The 17,989-nt window shown below is 41.2% G+C and overlaps 1 protein-coding gene across 1 annotated transcript in view; it reads right to left on the bottom strand.

The window, feature by feature from the left end:
- Nucleotides 1–17,989, bottom strand: part of OSR1 (odd-skipped related transcription factor 1) — a 272,236-nt gene that overhangs the window by 156,069 nt on the left and 98,178 nt on the right. The window contains exon 3 of the mRNA XM_021087819.2: nt 11,687–11,777. The gene's annotated coding sequence lies outside the window, so the exon portion shown is untranslated. The remainder of the gene's footprint in view (nt 1–11,686; nt 11,778–17,989) is intronic.

The raw sequence follows: 17,989 nt of genomic DNA, 5'->3' as shown, positions 1-17,989 counted from the left end.
GAGAATGGAAGCAACACTTGAGAAACAATCAGAAAGTAGTCCAGATACCAAAAACACTCTGAGGAGCAGCCCCAGAGAGGTTTAAGAAGAGAGGGTAGCCATAAAACAAGGGTAGCTATCTTTTATTTTTCTTTTAAAGACATCATAAAGAACAAGAATGAGTTCATGGAAATAAAAACATATTATTTAATACAAGGGCTGAACGTTCAGGAAAACTTTCAGAACGTAAGTTTAAAAAAAAAAAGATTACATTTAGAATAGATAGGCAACCCTACTGTATAGCACAGGTAACTATATCCAACCTCTTGGAATAGAACATGATGGAAGATAATATGAGAAAAAGAGTATGTATACATATGACTGGATCACTTTGCTGTACAGCAGAAATTGGCACAACACTGTAAATCATCTACAATTTAATTTTTAAAAAGCAAAGAGAAAATTTAAGTGAAGATGGTACATTTAACATGTACCATCTCAAAATATCTATTAAGCCAGTTAATACTATTGATATTGATGAATGACATATAAGAACTTAAAAAATAAAGCATTGCAGTATGACTCTGCAGATGTCTAAACCTTGTCACAGAACCCGAGATGATTAGTGCTAACAAATCAAACCAAACCACAACAAGAAGAAGTGGAAATCATCTAGGTCAGTAGACTTTAAACAGTATCCGGGAGTTCCCGTCGTGGCGCAGTGGTTAACGAATCCGACTAGGAACCATGAGGTTGCGGGTTCGGTCCCTGCCCTTGCTCAGTGGGTTAACGGTCCGGCGTTGCCGTGAGCTGTGGTGTAGGTTGCAGATGCGGCTCGGATCCCACGTTGCTATGGCTGTAGTGTAGGCCTGTGGCTACAGCTCCGATTATACCCCTAGCCTGGGAGCCTCCATATGCCGCGGAAGTGGCCCAAAGAAATAGCAAAAAAAAAAAAAGACAAAATAAAATAAAATAAAATAAAATAAAATAAACAGTATCCGGTGGAGGATTAGGACTTGACGTTTTCTCAGGAAGTTGAAAGGGAAGCTAAGTGCACAGTCCCATGTCCTTACAGCTAACTTAAATGGGACAGTTCTTCTTTCATCTGATTTTCACACTGGAGTTCTAGGTAAAATGTGATTCGTAAAGGAGGATAAAAGGGTGAGAAGGGTTCATCCTCCACCCGCTGCATCTTAAGCATGCTCCTCAGGAATCCCACCCAATATCTCACAGGGCTTACCCTGAGATCCCATATGGTACTCACTCTTCCTGAGAGGACTTCTGATCAATTCTGCTGTTTCCATGTTAGTTCATTTCCATTGCCGTTTTGACACCTCATATAGGCGAGCGTTCTGGATAGCTCCTCAGCCGACCAGCCCTATTATGTGGCTCAGTGCATTTAATATAAAATTTGTTTTTTCTCTCTTTAGGGCCGTACCCATGGCATATGGGAGTTTCCAGGTCAATTAGCCACTGGCCTACACCACAGCCACAGCAACACCAGACTGGAGCCCCATCTGTGACCTACACCACAGCTCACAGCAATGGCGGATCCTTAACCCACTGAGTGAGGCCAGGAATCGAACCTGCATCCTCATGGTTGCTAGTCAGATTCATTTCCACTGAGCCACGACAGGAACTCCTAATATAAATGCTTGATAATCAACTAATCAAAATGAAACCTCTCACCTGCAACCAAGGAAACTGAGATCTGGAAGACAGACATACTTAACCAGGGTTACGTGGGTCCCCGTCACAGACAACATGACTGTCATGCTTTCTAGTAGCTTTTTCTTCTCAAACAGATGTCACCTACCTTAGTTAAAGATGGTTGCTTAGATTCTTTTTCTAACATGTCCAGCACAATCTGAAAAAAGGTGTCTGATAAGTACTTGTTGGCAATTGTTTTTTAATGTCTACATGCATGGCATATAGTAGTTCCCAGGCCAGGAACTGAATTCGAGTCACAGCTGGAACCTGTGCCACTGTGGCAATGCTGGATCCTTTAACCCACTGCACAGGGCCAGGAATGAACCCAAGCCACTGCAGTCAGATTCTCGCCTTTTTTTTTTTTTTTTTCTGTCTTTTCTAGTGCCACACAGGCTAGGGGTCTCATCGGAGCTGTAGCTGCCAGCCTATGCCACAGCCACAGCAATGCGGGATCCGAGCCGTGTGTGTAACCTACACCAAAGCTCACAGCAATGCTGGATCCTTAACCCACTGAGCAAAGCCAGGGATTGAACCCGCAACCTCATGGTTCCTAGTCGGATTCATTAACCACTGAGCCACGACAGGAACTCCATGCAGTTGGATTCTTAACCCACTGCACCACAGCATAAATGACAGCAAATCTTTTAAAAATAGTTTTTAGAAACAAAACAGACGTCCACCTTCAAGTAGTATATGGCAGGATATAGCAGCCCAATGGTTTTATTGTTAACGATTAGGGGAAAAATAAAAGAATAATTTAAAATGTTTTTGAAGACATCAAGTAACTATAGAAGCAAAAATGGTAAAACCATATTTAAATGTCCAGAAGGGAGTTCCCATCGTGGCGCAGTGGTTAACGAATCCGACTAGGAACCATGAGGTTGCGGGTTCGGTCCCTGCCCTTGCTCAGCGGGTTAACGATCCGGCGTTGCCGTGAGCTGTGGTGTAGGTTGCAGACACGGCTCGGATCCCGCGTTGCTGTGGCTCTGACGTAGGCCAGTGGCTACAGCTCCGATTCAACCCCTAGCCTGGGAACCTCCATATGCCGCGGGAGCGGCCCAAGAAATAGCAACAACAACAACAGCAGCAAAAGACAAAAGACAAAAAAAAAAAAAAAAAAATGTCCAGAGGAAAAAATGTCCTCTCTGGGGCTAGCGGACAAAGGCTGGCTATTTTCTGTGTCGCTGGCATTTGCCCATCTTGAGTGCTTGGAAAGGGAGAGGTAATTTACTACGGAAAAGATAAAACCAGTCGAATTTTTATAGTCACAGAGACTACACTGAAGGGTCGAAATGCAGTCAAGTCCCAGATTTCCCACCACTTTCCCAAGAAGGCATCTGATGGGGCTTGGGGAAGCACAAAGGCTGGAAACAGAAATCAAAAAGTAGCCGCCTCTGCTGGCAGGTACTGAGGGAGGGGACTGACTGGAAAAGGGAGATGAGGGGAACTTTTGCTGGGGAAGAATATGCTGCAGAACCTGTTTTAAGGGGGTGATTATGCAGATGTGTCTGAGGAGATGAAGCCTGTGGTAAAGGCGACACCTCATGTCTGACACTTACGGGACATTTAGGGGACACTCGTGGGACTTAGGGGACATTCGTGGGACTCTTTACTTCTGGCACTTAAGACAGAGTCAGGAGGGACAGAGGGGTCAGGAAAGAGTACTCTGGGCCCATGGCATTTGAGTCAAGTCATTAAGGACAAGAATGGAGAAGCCATACTAACATCCGAGGAAAGAAAAGGGAGGTGGATGTGGTGCCTCTTAGGCACAGAATGCAGACCAATGGAGGCCAAGGGAGGAAATGACATGAGACGGGTTGGAGCGACCAGCAGGGGGCAGCTTTTGCTGTGGCTTGTAGTCCATGATAAAGTACAGATTTTTTTTTTTTTCCCTCTTTATAAGGGGAAGTGATTGAAGGTTTACCAGCAGAGAAGTGACATAAGTGATGTCTTGAATAAAGTACTCTGGCTAAAATGTAAGATTACAGTGGAGGCGAGAGAACAGTTGAGAGGCCATCACAGTAGAGAGCGTGGGTGACAGTGACAGCACTGGGGAACTGTGGAGATGTGTCAGCGATGTCGTCAGCAGGGCTTGATAAGATGTGCAGACTGAAGGAAAGCCTTTCCTCCTCATTCGTCAAGGAGCCAATTCCCTAGACTTCCAACCTGTTACCTTCTCTAGTTTCCTTTCTATTCTGCAGATTTCTTCCCTTACTCTCATTCTTCTATTATACCCTAAATACTTGCTTTTACTCCTTCTTTCCTCTACCCATTCCTTCGTATTCTCCAGAGTGTTTGGTCTTTTTTCTCTTTCTTCTACATATTTCCCCTGAGTTTTTAACAGAGGCAGCAGCTCTTCCACTACTTTTAAGTCCCACATTTGTGTCTCTAGCTCAGAGCACTTTCCTGATAACAGATCCAACTACCCACTAAATATTGCTGCTTGAATGGCTCCACAAATGCTTCAAACTCAGTGTGCACTAAATCGAACTAAGTCTGCTCCTCCTAAACTCCCTCCTAAGTTCTATTGTTTCATAACATGACTTTTCATCCAGTCATCCAAGCCAGAAACTTGGAGGCTAATCTAAATGTTTTTTCTCACTTCATAATATCTAATCGAGCACAACGTGTTATCAATTTCACCCCTTTATACCTTCCCTCTCTTCTCCCAACATCCACCCTCATTGTTACTTCCCTAATTCAGACACTTGTCCTATAGGTTGCTTCAAATATTCCAACTGATCTCTCTCTTTTTCTCTCTGTTCCGTCTCTTCAAATCTAGTCCATATCCTGCCTCTTGAGTAGTCTATATATTATACAATCCATTCTTATCTTTTCTCTGCTTTAAAGATCCATGAGTTCCATTTCCTCTGGGATCAAATACAAGTTGCTTACATGGAGTACCAGACCACCTGGGATCTGCCCCCTGCATGTAGCACTCACATCATCTCCTGCTACTTTGCAAGGCATATTGTAGGCTACAGTTACAGTGAATGAGTGACAGTTCTCCAAATTGTCTATATTGTTCTATGCCTGAAGAGCCAGTGCAAGTATTTCCTTCTCTGAGAAGTCTTCTACCACCCTCACAGATTCAATCAATTTCTTCTTCATTCCAAAATTTTACAGTGGACTTTCCCCCACATACCACTAGTTTTACACTGCACAACTAATCGTTTGATTGTTGTCTTTATTCACGTTTAGTCCCAACCCTCAGCTCCAAATCTTCCTGCATTTCTTCCACAGGCAACCATGTGTTAACTCCCATGTCTTTACAATGCATCCATGTCGCTATGCTGCAGCTAGCATGTTGCTCCTAACAGATTACCTATAATCTTCCAAGGCCAACATACCCACCACGTTTTATCTGTATCTTCTTCAAGGGATGCACACCCAGAATGCCTTCCAGTCCTCGACGCCATACTAAAGCAGCAATGAAAATCTGTGTTAATGTTTCTTTCTTCTGTAAATTGACTACAGCTTGGCCTGCTAAGGGTATATACACTCCAGACAGACTGATAAAAAAAGAAGTCTCTTTTTTCAAATCAGACACACCACCTTTTCCTTCATTCTGATTAATAAATCCTTATCTGCTTGATGCGTCCATCTTTTCTAGGTTAATTAGCATGTTGAATCTCCCAAACTGATTAACTGGTTAACTCAAGTTTTTGCACCTGCAGAGCACTGACCCCTGCAAGATATCAGTTCTCTGTTTGACATCTTTTTAATTTTATTAGTGGCTTATGGACAAAGTCACTTGACTGAAACTTTTTCAAGTTTAAGTTATTTGGATTCACAAGAGCATTTTTCTCCCTGTTATAAATCAATGAACCTAGTCAAGATTAACTGCCTGCACGTGAGCTTCAAAAGATCCTCTGTGGCCAGACAGAGTTGAAAGAAACACATAATTCCACAACACACCAAATACAAGCTGATCAAAGTTACTGGACCTGGTTACTTAACGCTGTACTTCCTCATTGTCATACAATCTGAGTTCAAGTAGTTTGAATCTAAAACATACATCACTAGATCTCAAAAACTCTTCCTTTGGAAAAAATATCCTCATTTCTGTATCCTGACTGGTCAACATGTGTATGCAGACAAGTCCAAACTAAACGTCAGGCTAAACATTTCTGAACCTAATTTGTAAAAATCCATATGTTTTAGGAATTAAAGCAAAAAGAAAAGAAACATCGCTAATGAACCATTTCAAACAAGAACAATTTACATTCAGACTAATCATGGAATCCTGGAAGTAAAAGGAACCATCCTTAGATATCATGGAATTCAGAGGAGGTGCCAAGGGGCAGTTAGGTGGGAGTTGAGGAGACCGAAAAAAAGCAGCCCTTTTCTGTTGCATATTTTATTTTATTTTATTTATTTATTTTTGTCTTTTTGCCCTTTCTGGGCCACTCCCATGGCATATGGAGGTTCCCAGGCTAGGGGTCTCATCGGAGCTGTAGACGCCAGCTTACGCCAGAGCCACAGCAATGCGGGATCTGAGCCGGTCTGCAACCTACACCACAGCTCACAGCAACACCGGATCCTTAACCCATTGAGCGAGGCCAGGGAAAGAACCCGCAAGCTCATGCTTCCTAGTTGGATTCGTTAACCATTGAGCCATGACGGGAACTCTGTCTGTTGCATATTTTAAAAATTGTATGCTTTTATGTAAGAGATGATGGGGGGGGGGGGAGTTCCACTCTTTAAAAAGACACTGAGAGTCACTGATCTAGCTCAGTCTGTCACACAAGTCAGTTCCTTCTAGCCACCCTCAACAGACAGTAATCCAATACCTGCGTGCACACTGTCGCCATTGCGGGCTCATTAACCTGAAGCAGCTCGTTTCTATGCTGGATATGTCAAGTACTTGGGAAGCTCGTCCCTTCTGGAGGGCCAAGTTTTATCTCTCCGTAAATCCTAAGCCCTGCTTATGTCCTCTGGGATAAGACAGAATTTATATTCATTACCTCTGTCCTCCACGTATGCTGTTTTTTCAGAACTTGAAGTATGCTATCTTTTCTCATGTTACATATTATATTTACTTCTTCAGACTCACCTCAATCTCAGAATCACATATCCATGCCTCTATTTCCTTTTCGTTGATTTCGTTTAAACATCTATTTTATTAAACAAAGACTATAAACAAATGTTTACCATGTGTGTTACATGTAACCTACAGGTACAGCTTTTAACAGAAGCTCATTGACCCTTTCCCCCACATATTTCTTATTATAAATACAGGTATCAAAACAAGCCCAGATATATGTTGACACTACTTGCAGACAGCATCCATACTATTTCAACAATTAACACCGTTTGCGACAATACTGACTGAACCTGCTACTTGAGACAATTTAAGCTGCAGCTCTTTCACTAAGCAAGATGGAGAGAGGGTGCCAATTCTCTTTTTCCTTGAGGTTTCTGCTTCTCAGAGACACATATTTCCACAGCCATCTGACATTTCTTGCCATTTTCATCTTGTAAACCTAAATTCTATTTCAACTACTCTGGGTTTAAGCTTCAATGCTAGTGCCTTTGCAAGAGGAAAAAAACTGTGCTGCATTTTTCTCCTGATGTCTGAAAACATAATGGGTGTAAAAACACTAAATATTTTCTTACAAATATTTGGGTCATGTTTACCAGCAAGAACTCTTCTATGTAATATGTGAGCACATTTCGTTATGATATTTAATCACAACATTAACGTGAGTAGAAGGCTGTTGATTTAAGACAAGTTTGAGATCCACTAAAATGAATTGCTGTGTTGGTCCTTCTGGTGGCTGTGGAAGCCTCATGTGTTCTTTAGATGCTAACCATTAGACAGCCTAGCTCTAGGGGTCCGACTGTAATGTTGTGCAAATGTTGCCATTTTGTTAACACTGGTGTGCACCCACCTTTCCTCTGGAATTACTTACTTCATTAATATTAATTTTTGTTACACATCTAAGTGGTAGAAGAGCTTCTGCCTATTTAGATCCACATTCTACCCTCAGGATATAGATTCTGTTTTCATAATTGGCCTGCAGAGACTGCCACCTTTTTCTGTGAAGGGAACTATTAATATGCCTGTTTTGTGCAAGCTAACCAGTTTCACTTCCTTCAAACAGACTGCCTTTAAAATCACCAGTGGAATATTTTATTCCCTCCCTTACCTCTGTCATCACAGCACCTTAGAGTTTGGTCATTTTCCTTCTGTCTTCTCTACTACAAATATGCATCTAGAGGGTGTGGATTTGCGGCTTTTTTCCTTATTTCGGTATCCCCCAGGGCATAAGTCCAGCAGATTATGCTACGCAGTCACCCTAAACACACTGGTGATTAAATTCAAAGCAAGATACTTGTTTTTCCACACTAGAACTGAAAGATGATAGGCAATAAAGACAGACTCTAAAATCTAAGCCTTCTTAAGCCTATCAAGCCACAAGCAGAAACCTTCACTTTTCCAAAATCCACACGCTGGCACCTTCAAAATTACCTTTTCTTGAAACATATAGAACAGTCAGGAAGGCCACCTGAGGACTGGGATGAGGAAAGTATTTTTGAAATGTGTTCCCCATCAATACAAACCAAACCAAGGAACTAAAAGTCAATGAAAATCTAGCCATACAATTCCACTCGCAAGATCAAGACCCTGATAGTACCCGCTCAAAGAAACAGAATGTTTGGGCACCTGTGGGGATGGAGTGCCAGCACCATGTAGTGCCGTAACCAGCGAACCCATTTGAGGAATCAGGATCATATGCCAAGACAGGTGGGAAAATAAAGAGTAGGCGTTTGACTCCTAGTAAACTTCGCTGGACGAAAGAAAAGTATAGCTATCCAGATGATTGCGGGTGGTGAAATTCTGAGAAAATTAGAAACAAAATCAGACTGTTTAAAAGTCTCAAGCAGTAGGGAGTCTTGGAAAAAGAAGGTGTGAGCTTCATAAAAACCAAAGGTAAAGGAAACAAATTATACCCCGGAAAAAGCCACTCCACTCCTTCCATTTTGAAAACACTGGCAGACCAGTGCTGGAAAATCAAATCCAAACTCAGTCCATGCTAACTTCCAACCCTGGATCCACAGAACAAACCTTCACCTACACACACACACACACACACACACACACACACACACACACACCTCTGTTTAATTCAAAAAGTAGCCTGCCAAGAATGAAAAACATCCTCATTGACCTTGAGGATGAAGCTCATGTGCGACTGGGGACCTGGTGCTTGGTACCAGATGTTGAGCAGGCCTGTCAGCAGCAACATCACCCTTGACTTCACTGAATTTCATTCATCTCCTAGACGTCAGTTACCACCTGAGCAGCAAGGACCCCTCCCGTGAGCTTTAGTCTCACACATCCAAATGCCTACAATTCCTCTACACAGAGGTGGCACAAGGGTATCTCAATATCCACATGCGCAAAATGAACCTGTACTCTTTCCTCACGCCCAGTCCTCTTCTAGGTCAAGAAATGGTACCCACATCTATTTAAGTGTACAAGCCGAAAACCCAAGGGTCACTGGAGGCGTCCTGTTATTATGTACATATCCAATCGAACATCAAGCTTTGTCAATCCTTCCCAAGTTCCCCACTCTGTCCACTTCTCTACATTTTTTTCCACCACCATGTTAGCTACCATCTTGTTCCATCTTGACTACTTGTCTAGCCCCCAACAGGTGTCCCACATTCGGTCTTACCACTCCAAACTGTCCCTTATACTGAGCTTTTCAAATCCTTTCATGTTTTCCCATTTTTCTTAGGCTAAGAATCAGAATTCTTATCCTAGCCACAAAGCATTTAATAGTCTGGTCCTTACCTACCCAACATCAACAGGTAATACTCTAATTCTTTTTTCAACTTTGCACCACACAATTACTTTCAACTCTTAGAACACATTGCTTCCTCTTGTAACAGAATCTTTGCTGGAGAAACTGCTTTTTTTCTTGGAATTTTCTGAGCTGACCCATCCTCACTCTTCAAATGTCACCTCAACTGTGACTTCCTTAGGGAAGCCTTCATGACACTGAGACTAGACCCCCCCCCCCTTTTATGCCATTATAGCACTTGGTATCTTTCCATTCTAGCACTTATCACAGTGGTGGTTTTATATCTGAATATGTAACTTTGTGTTTCAAGTCTCTCTCCCCTTCTAGCCAGACTATAAATTCCATATGTGCAGGAACCATTGCTGGCTTTATCACCAATGGGTTCCCAGGATCCAGATAACGCCCAAGCCATAGGCATTCAATCCACATTTTTCTACTGTGTTAAGGAATAAAGGAAACTGATATCCAAAGGCTCAGTGAGTGAGAAAACCAGGGGGTTGCTATCCCCTGCTCATTCATGTTGCATGTAGGGTTCGAATACTGAACATCAACTGACTACTTGATTGTTTGTAGACTGAGACAATACTTGGTGGGCTGAGCACATCAATACATATTCCACCCATTTAGGCCAACGGGTACATTAGCTAAGTGGTTAATAACCTAACTTACTTCAGCATATCCTTTTTAAAAGTCCAGCTGCCTCAGAGCAAAGTGAGGCAGAGCCCTATCTGACCCAGATCCTCCTACCTAAGCTTAGGGCGGGTCATGGCGACCTTGGCCTAGAGGGAAGAAAGGGGGACTCGAGCCTTGGGGTGTCCATGCTTGCAAAACATTAGGGAGAAACCTGGTCACATAGGTCAGAAGTCAGCCTTACGAGGGCACAAGATCTAGGTGCTCCCACAGGGGCAGGACTCACGATGCCTCACTTAGTATCCCGCATGATGAGTCATCTCCTGAGTGGGGCTTCCTCCCTGCCACACCATGATAGGAAACTACCTGAACAACTTTGGCCACCATCTTTCTTCTATAAAGACGTTTGGACTAGTACAGTCTCAAGAGACTTCTTAAGTTGAACATAAAATAGGCTCACCTGATAACTACATCATCTTGTACATGACGAATATTTAAAGACTTAAGTGTCTAAGCCGAGCTGAGATAAGAACCCATAAAATGCATGAAAAGATCCAAATGACTAGTGTCTGCAAATGAATCCCAAAAATATTTTTTATGCTTTTTTGGTATGTCTAGGTCTGATCAAACCAGGAAAACCAGATGTTGAGAGAGAGGAGAAAGAAAAAAAAAAAAAAAAAAAAACCACCACAAAACAAACTGTCTGACGATTTTACAAAAACAAAAATGAAATTAGATCATTCATTTCTCAAAATTCCAGAGTGCCAATTCTGATCTAAGTGGGTCTGCTTATCTGAAATTATACAATGATCGTGGTTAATGCCAAATCCCCTTTCCACAGAAGACATGAAGAGCTTTGTTTCATCGTTGTAATAATATTAACTAGTATAGTAGAACACTTTAGAATGTATAAATCCTGATCACATGCATCATTTCACCGGAGTCGTTCAAAGGCTGTGTGGCATATTTTTTGCCATATTAACAGTGCAGTTGAGAAAACTAGGACTCAGAGAAGTTTACAAAGGACAGTGTAATATTTCCATACCTGAGATTTAGAAGCAAACCCAGCCCTCTTTGCATTACTCCACACCATTTTCTTTTTTTTTATTGTCCCATTTAAAAATAGCAATTTACTGATATAAAAAAGATCTGCCAAATATGTTCATCTGTGTTGTGAAGATAAACAGTGCTTATCAAGAAACAAAGGTTATGAATTTTCTGCATTTTTTCACTGTTTTATAATTTAGTGTTGATTTGGCCTACAGAGAGCTCATAGTAAAAACAACAACTCCTGCTAAAGAAATGTGAGCTATGAAACGTAAATCTGGTATGTTTCTACTTCTGTGTGTTTGGGAGATAAGTTAATAGTTCCCAGCCAGTAAGTTTCCATTTTGGTCCATTGAAAAAGGTCACACCACTGTTTTCTTTTGAAGCTGTGTTTTTGAGTTTTCATTTTAAAGTATTTTTTATCAGGCAACTGATCAGAAAATATTTACTCTGTCCTGTGCTTGAATCTGAGGCAGACGTGGGTGGATAAGATCCACTGTACTCACCAGCTGTTTAGAATGGCTTGAGAGGCTGGGTATACCAGAAGCCGGCAGCACGCAGCAGATCCTGCTGTACCAACACAGCAGGCTGTCAATGCTGAGTGCAGAGGAGGGAGAGGGAGGGTCAGCAGAAGTTGCATGAGAGAGGAACTAAGGGCTATTTGTGGAAGTTAGAATCTCAGCTACTTGCTGACAAAGAAGAGAAGTGCACAGCAAATACATAACCCTGACACTGGGACCCGGGCCATCAGGTCTGCTTTGTCCTTGCTCTTGTTACTGCCGTGGTTTTCCTTTGCTATCTGGAGGACGGCTGGGGGCTAATGTCCATGGACACGTTTCTTTTTAACTGGCTATGTCACAACACCTCTATTTCCCACATACCTAGATATCAATCTTCTCATTCATCCCCCCAGCATGTCCAAAAAGTGGGGCAAAGCAGGTTGAGTGCTCTTTCTCTTCTATGCAGAAGCTGACCTCCTGGGGGTGTGTGTCTGTATGTTGTCATTAGGAGAAAAAGCCCCCTTCTGGCTTTCTTTCTGCTCTGGTCTCTTTTCCACTGCCCAGTGGGGTGTGTGTGTGTGTGTGTGTGTGTGTGTGCGCACGTGTGTACTTTGTTTTGGCTTATTTCATTACAATGCTCTGTTACTCATTCATTACAATGTTCTCTTGCACACTTTTTAAAATAGACTTGTGGTTGCCAAGGGGCAGGGGAGGGAGTGGGGTGGTTGGGGAACTTGGGGTTAATAGATGCAAACTATTGCCTTTGGAATGGATTAGCAATGAGATCCTGCTGCACTGGGAACTATGTCTAGTCACTTATGATGGAACATGATAATATGTGAAAATAGAATGTGTACATGTATGTGTAACTGGGTCACCATGCTGTACAGCAGAAAAAAAAAATTTGTATTGGGGAAATAACTATAAATAAATAACAAAATAAATAAAATTTTACTTTATTTTTTGGCCTTTTGGGGCCCCCCCAGTGGCATGTGGACGTTTCCAGGCTAGGGGTCAAATCGCAGCTGCAGCTCCCAGCCTATGCCACAGCAACACAGGATCCCAGCTGCATCTGCCATCTATACCACAGCTCACAGCAATGCCAAATCCTTAACCCACTGAGCAAGGCCAGAAATTGAACCTGCGTCCTCATGGATGCTAGTTGGGGTCGTTACCAATGAGCCACAATGGGAACTCCCTGTTCTCTCACACTCTTTTAAATGGTGGAAATGGAAGGCAGGGACCTGGACAAACGTCACAGAAAACTGACCTTAGAATCTTGAATTCAGTGCAAAAGCCTAGGAGTTTCTCCCAGGCTCACATGCAAAATTAAAATCATCACTCTTATCCAAAATCTTAATGTTTGAGCACTTTCAACCCAGCTGGATGGTCTCAAGGTTGCAAAGAATGCCTAATAGTGCCTGTCATTGCTAGATTTGGGGCATCTCTTTGGGGTAAAGCAAGTGCAAGTTAGTGTGTGAGAGTTTCCCTCAGAGCCACACAGTTTTATAGGCTAACTGGATACCAATCTAGCTAAAGGCTAAATCCCTGCAATACCTCATTTCTATTATTAGAGTATAATTTACAGTGTTGTGCCAATTTCTGTTGCACAGTGTAGTGGCCCAGTTTTACACACACACACACACACACACACACACAGTTTTATATACATATATACATTCTTTTTCTCATACTATCTTCCAACACTATCTTCCATCATGTCTATCCCACAAGATTGGATATAGTTCCCTGTGCTATGCAGTAGGGCCTCACTGCTTATCCATTCTAAATGCACTAGTTTGCATCTACCAACCCCAAACTCCCCCATCTATAACATTCTCTAACATCATACGCAAAAATAAATTCAAAATGGATTAAAGACAGGCATATCTTTTATTCTCCTCTTTTCTCCAGCACACACCTGCCAGGGTCATGCCTCAGAATACTAAAGTGTGAACAGCACTTCCCGCTTGGCTCATCAGTAATTCCACCCTAAGAAACAACCCCTGGGGAAAGGCCAGCCTCAGTGGGATAGCACCATTTCCTAGCTGGATCCCCTTTATTTCCATTGAAGCCATTCATCTGAATCTTTTTCCACCACCGGAAGTTTTTCTTTCCAGTAAATGGTCCCATATACCCCAGGCAACTGTCTCCAGTTGGGCTCTCAGCTGGTTACCCGGCGACTTCTGCCTCTAATCAGCACAGATCCTTCCTTTATCTGATGAAATTCTACCTGCCTCCCACTCACTAGCAAGGGAACTGATGAAGGTCCCTACCAGGTAAGCCTGTCTCTCCCTGTCTAAGATTTAGGGGAAATCTCTCTAAGAATTTTGCATTTCTTGCTGTACAGTAAAGGAGAGCTGCTGATCCCTCTCTTCTTTTTGCCCTCCTAGCCCGTGATGCTCACCAGATCACAGAAACCCTTCGTGCTGCAGATTTCACTTGCGTCCACGGGGACCATCACAAACCCTCTCTGAGGGAACTTGCTTTTCCTCACTTGAAGCCTGGACCAGCACCCTTCACTTTCTAAGAACTGCCCTCTATGTCAAGGAAATCACCACCACAACCCAGAAAACTTACTCTCCTTTTAAACAAGACACTGGTCCATGTTTTCTCCTGAAGTACATGTCAAGAACCTCCCATGACCCTTTCATCCGAGATGGCAGAGCCAAACACACAATTTGAACTTAATGTGCATAGTAAGTTTCGTGTGCTCAGGGGACTAGTAAACCATGGCTTCGTAATGGGTAAAATCACTTCCCGCAATCTATACACCTACACGTGTGTATATGTGTGTGCACAAACTCGTTTGTAAGATGAGGCCGTTACCTGGTTCAGTCCTCCCTACTGCTAAAGTCCAAAGATCTTCATCAGAGCTAACAGGCCCACATGATCCAGTTTCTGCTTACCTACAGACGTAAATTCCCACCTCTGTGATTTGCCCATCCCAACCGTACTGAACAACCAATCATTTCCTGATACTCTCAGTACCTGAATCATTGCACATGCTGTATATCTGTCCGGAATACTCCCTACCCTCACCCCACCCCAACCTCATGCGCATCACACACTTTTAATCATGTATTAGCTCTCAGCTGGGAGTAAGAGATCTCTGATCAGCCACTGGCCTCTCCCCCATTCCGAGCTGCAGAGAAGAACTTACTGTCTTCTCTTAAGACAGTGTGTTTACTTACCTGTCTCTCCTAGAGGAAAGGAACCATGACTTGCTATTACTGTTATCTTCTGTGTTTTGCACAGTGCCTGCCTGGCACACAGCAAATACTCAATAAACATTTATTGATTGAAAGAATAATTTAATCAGGTAATTAACCAACAGGTTTGATGAAGAGAATCTTGAGTAGAGAGCCCTGTTCACACTCTTCTGTTACAATGCCTATACTACATTTTAATCCCTACTGGGATCATGCTTTCTTTGCAAAGAATGAAGATCAGAGCTCATCTAAGTATTGCCTCTTTCCTTAGGGGCAGGACAACAATATTCCTTATATTTCTCTCATTTTCAACTTTAAAACTTTTTGAATTTAACGTGTATAGCATGTAATGAGCATGAGAATAAAGGCTGATGCCAAACTGGCTCTTTCCATGCTTTCCCACTGAACTTCCCTCCATTCTTCTGTTTCCAGATGGAAACTGTAGTACCATCTTTATCTTTGCTCCTTCATCTGGTTCAGCTATGCTTTTGCTCTTCAGATCTCTAGTAACTTCTCTCTGAATTTGTCTAAAACTACCATTTCAGATAGATTCTTAATATGTTTTTAGTTGGACATCAATAATTAACTAATTGATTCAGTCATTCCTTCTTTCAGTAAATAGTTACTGAATATCTGTAATATCCCAGGAAGTCATGGTGCAAGCACTCCACTTGCTTCAAGTCTTGGTCTTTCAACCTATCTGACACAGACTACCAGACCAAGCTAGCTACCCAAATACCAACTTCACAATTCCAACCCCTTCTATAAAGATGAAATTATAGCTTGAGTTGCCCATACTATAGGACAAAAATGGTAAACCAAAATAAATGTCTGATTCATTATTTAAAAGAAACCAGAAAGGAGTAATTAGTTAAATAGTATGGCCTGTTTTTTGAGGCAGTGAATTGTTCTAAAACTATGGTGATGGTTGCCTAGATATATGAATATATTAAGAATTATTGAACTGTATACTTTGAGTAAATTTAATGGTATGTGAACTGTATCTCAATAAAACTGTTTAAACAATGAAGAAATTAAGACATTCCCAGATAAATGAAAATTGAGAAGGTTCATTACGAGTAGATGTGCTTTAAGAAATACTGAAGAGAGTCCTTCAGGCTGAAATGAAAGGACAATAGACAGTAACTTGAATCCCCAAGGAAAATTAAAAAATAGAACAGTAGTAAAGTAACTACATAGGAAGACATAAAAGTTAGTATTAATGTATTTTGGTCTGTAATTCTTTTGTTCCTGTGTGATTTAAAACACAATTATGTAAAACAATAATTATAAATCTATGTTGGTGGGCACACAATGTATAAAGATGTAATTAAATAGGGTGAACCAAGCAATATAAGAACAAAATTTTTATATACTATTGAAATTATATTGGTACTTATTTGAACTAGGTTAGTATAAATTAAAATATTATGGAAGATAATATATGAAAGGGAATGTATGTATAACTGGGTCACTTTGCTGTACAGCAGAAATTTTAAATCAACTATACTTTAATAAAATATGATTAAAATACGATTAAAGTATTAATTGTAATCCCTGCAGCAACCACTTAGATAATAACTAAAAAATACAAAGTAAAAGAAATAAAGAAGCAATCAAAATGGTATTCTAGTAAATATAAATTAACACAAAAGGAAGGATTAAGGAACAAAAAAGATATAAAACATAAAGAAAAAATATAGCAAGTTTATGAAGTAAATCCCACCTTTACTATAATTACATTGGCTGTAAACAACTCAAATCCTCTAAATAAAAGGCAGAGATTGGCAGGATGGATTTTAAAAACATTATCTAACAATATGAAATCTACGAAGGGCTCACTTTAGATCCAAAGCACAAATAATTTGAAAGTAAAAGGGCAGAAAAAGATACTTCATGCAAACATTAACTAAAAGAGAGCCTGAGTACATAATTATTAGACAAAATAGACTCTAAGCCAGAAATTATTATGAGATAGATGATATTAGATAATAACAAAAGGGTTAATACATCATGAAGATATAAAAATAATAAACACATACACACCTAACTACAGAGCCCCAAAATATATGAAGCAAACAATCAATGAGTCAAAGAGAAAAATAGACAATCCTACAGTGATAGTTGGAAACTTCAATACTGTACTTTTAATAATGAATAAAACAACTCTACAGAAAATCAGTTAGAGAACAGAGGAGTTAAAATATATTATAAATGAACTAGGCCTAACAGATATCTATAGAACACTCCACTCAACAAAAATAGAACACATGCTTGCTAAATGCACATAAAACATCCAAGATAGACCATATGTTTGGTCACAAAACAAGTCTCAATAAACTTAAAAAAATTGGAATCATACAAACTATATTCTCTAGTCACACTGGCATGAAACTAGAAATCAAAAACAGAAAGAAAACAGGAAATTCCACAAATACGTGAAAATTAAAAAACATATCCTTAAACAACCAATGAGGAGTTGTTCCTGTTGGGGCTTAGCAGAAACTAATATGACTAGTATCCATGAGGTTGTGGGTTCGATCCCTGGCCTTGCTCAGTGGGTTAAGGATCTAGTGTTGCTGTGAGCTATGGTGTAGGTCTCAGATGCTGCTCAGATCTGGCATTTCTGTGGCTCTGGCATAGGCCAGCAGCTGTAGCTCCAATTCAACCCCTAGCCTGGGAACCTCCATATGCCGTGGGTGCAGCCCTAAAAAAAAGACAAAAAAGACCAAAAAAAATTTTTGATACAAACGTATATAAAAGCACAACATATCAAAACTGATGGGATACAGTAAATGAAGTGTAGAGAGGGAAATTTATAGCTGCAGATGTCTATATTTAAAAAGAAAGAAGAAGAAGAAGGAGTTCCTGTTATGGCTCAGGGGTAACAAACATGACTAGTACTCATGAGGATGCAGGTTTGATACCTGGCCTCACTCAGTGGGTTAAGGATCCAGGGTTGCTGAGCTGTGGTATAGGTCGAAGACACGGCTCAGATCCTGCTGTGACTGTGGTGTAGCTGGCAGCTGCAGCTGCGATTAGACCCCTGCCTGGGAATTTCCATATGCTGTGAGTGCGGCCCTAAAAAGTAAAAAAA

The sequence above is a fragment of the Sus scrofa genome, chromosome 3 (assembly GCF_054392235.1).
Source record: "Sus scrofa isolate SSC_HxYL_T2T_F1_AM1 chromosome 3, Sscrofa_HxYL_maternal_Yorkshire_Landrace_v2.0, whole genome shotgun sequence".
Taxonomy (NCBI): Eukaryota; Metazoa; Chordata; class Mammalia; order Artiodactyla; family Suidae; genus Sus; species Sus scrofa.
Note: the sequence above shows the minus strand (reverse complement) of the source record. Positions and strands in the feature narration are given on the sequence as shown.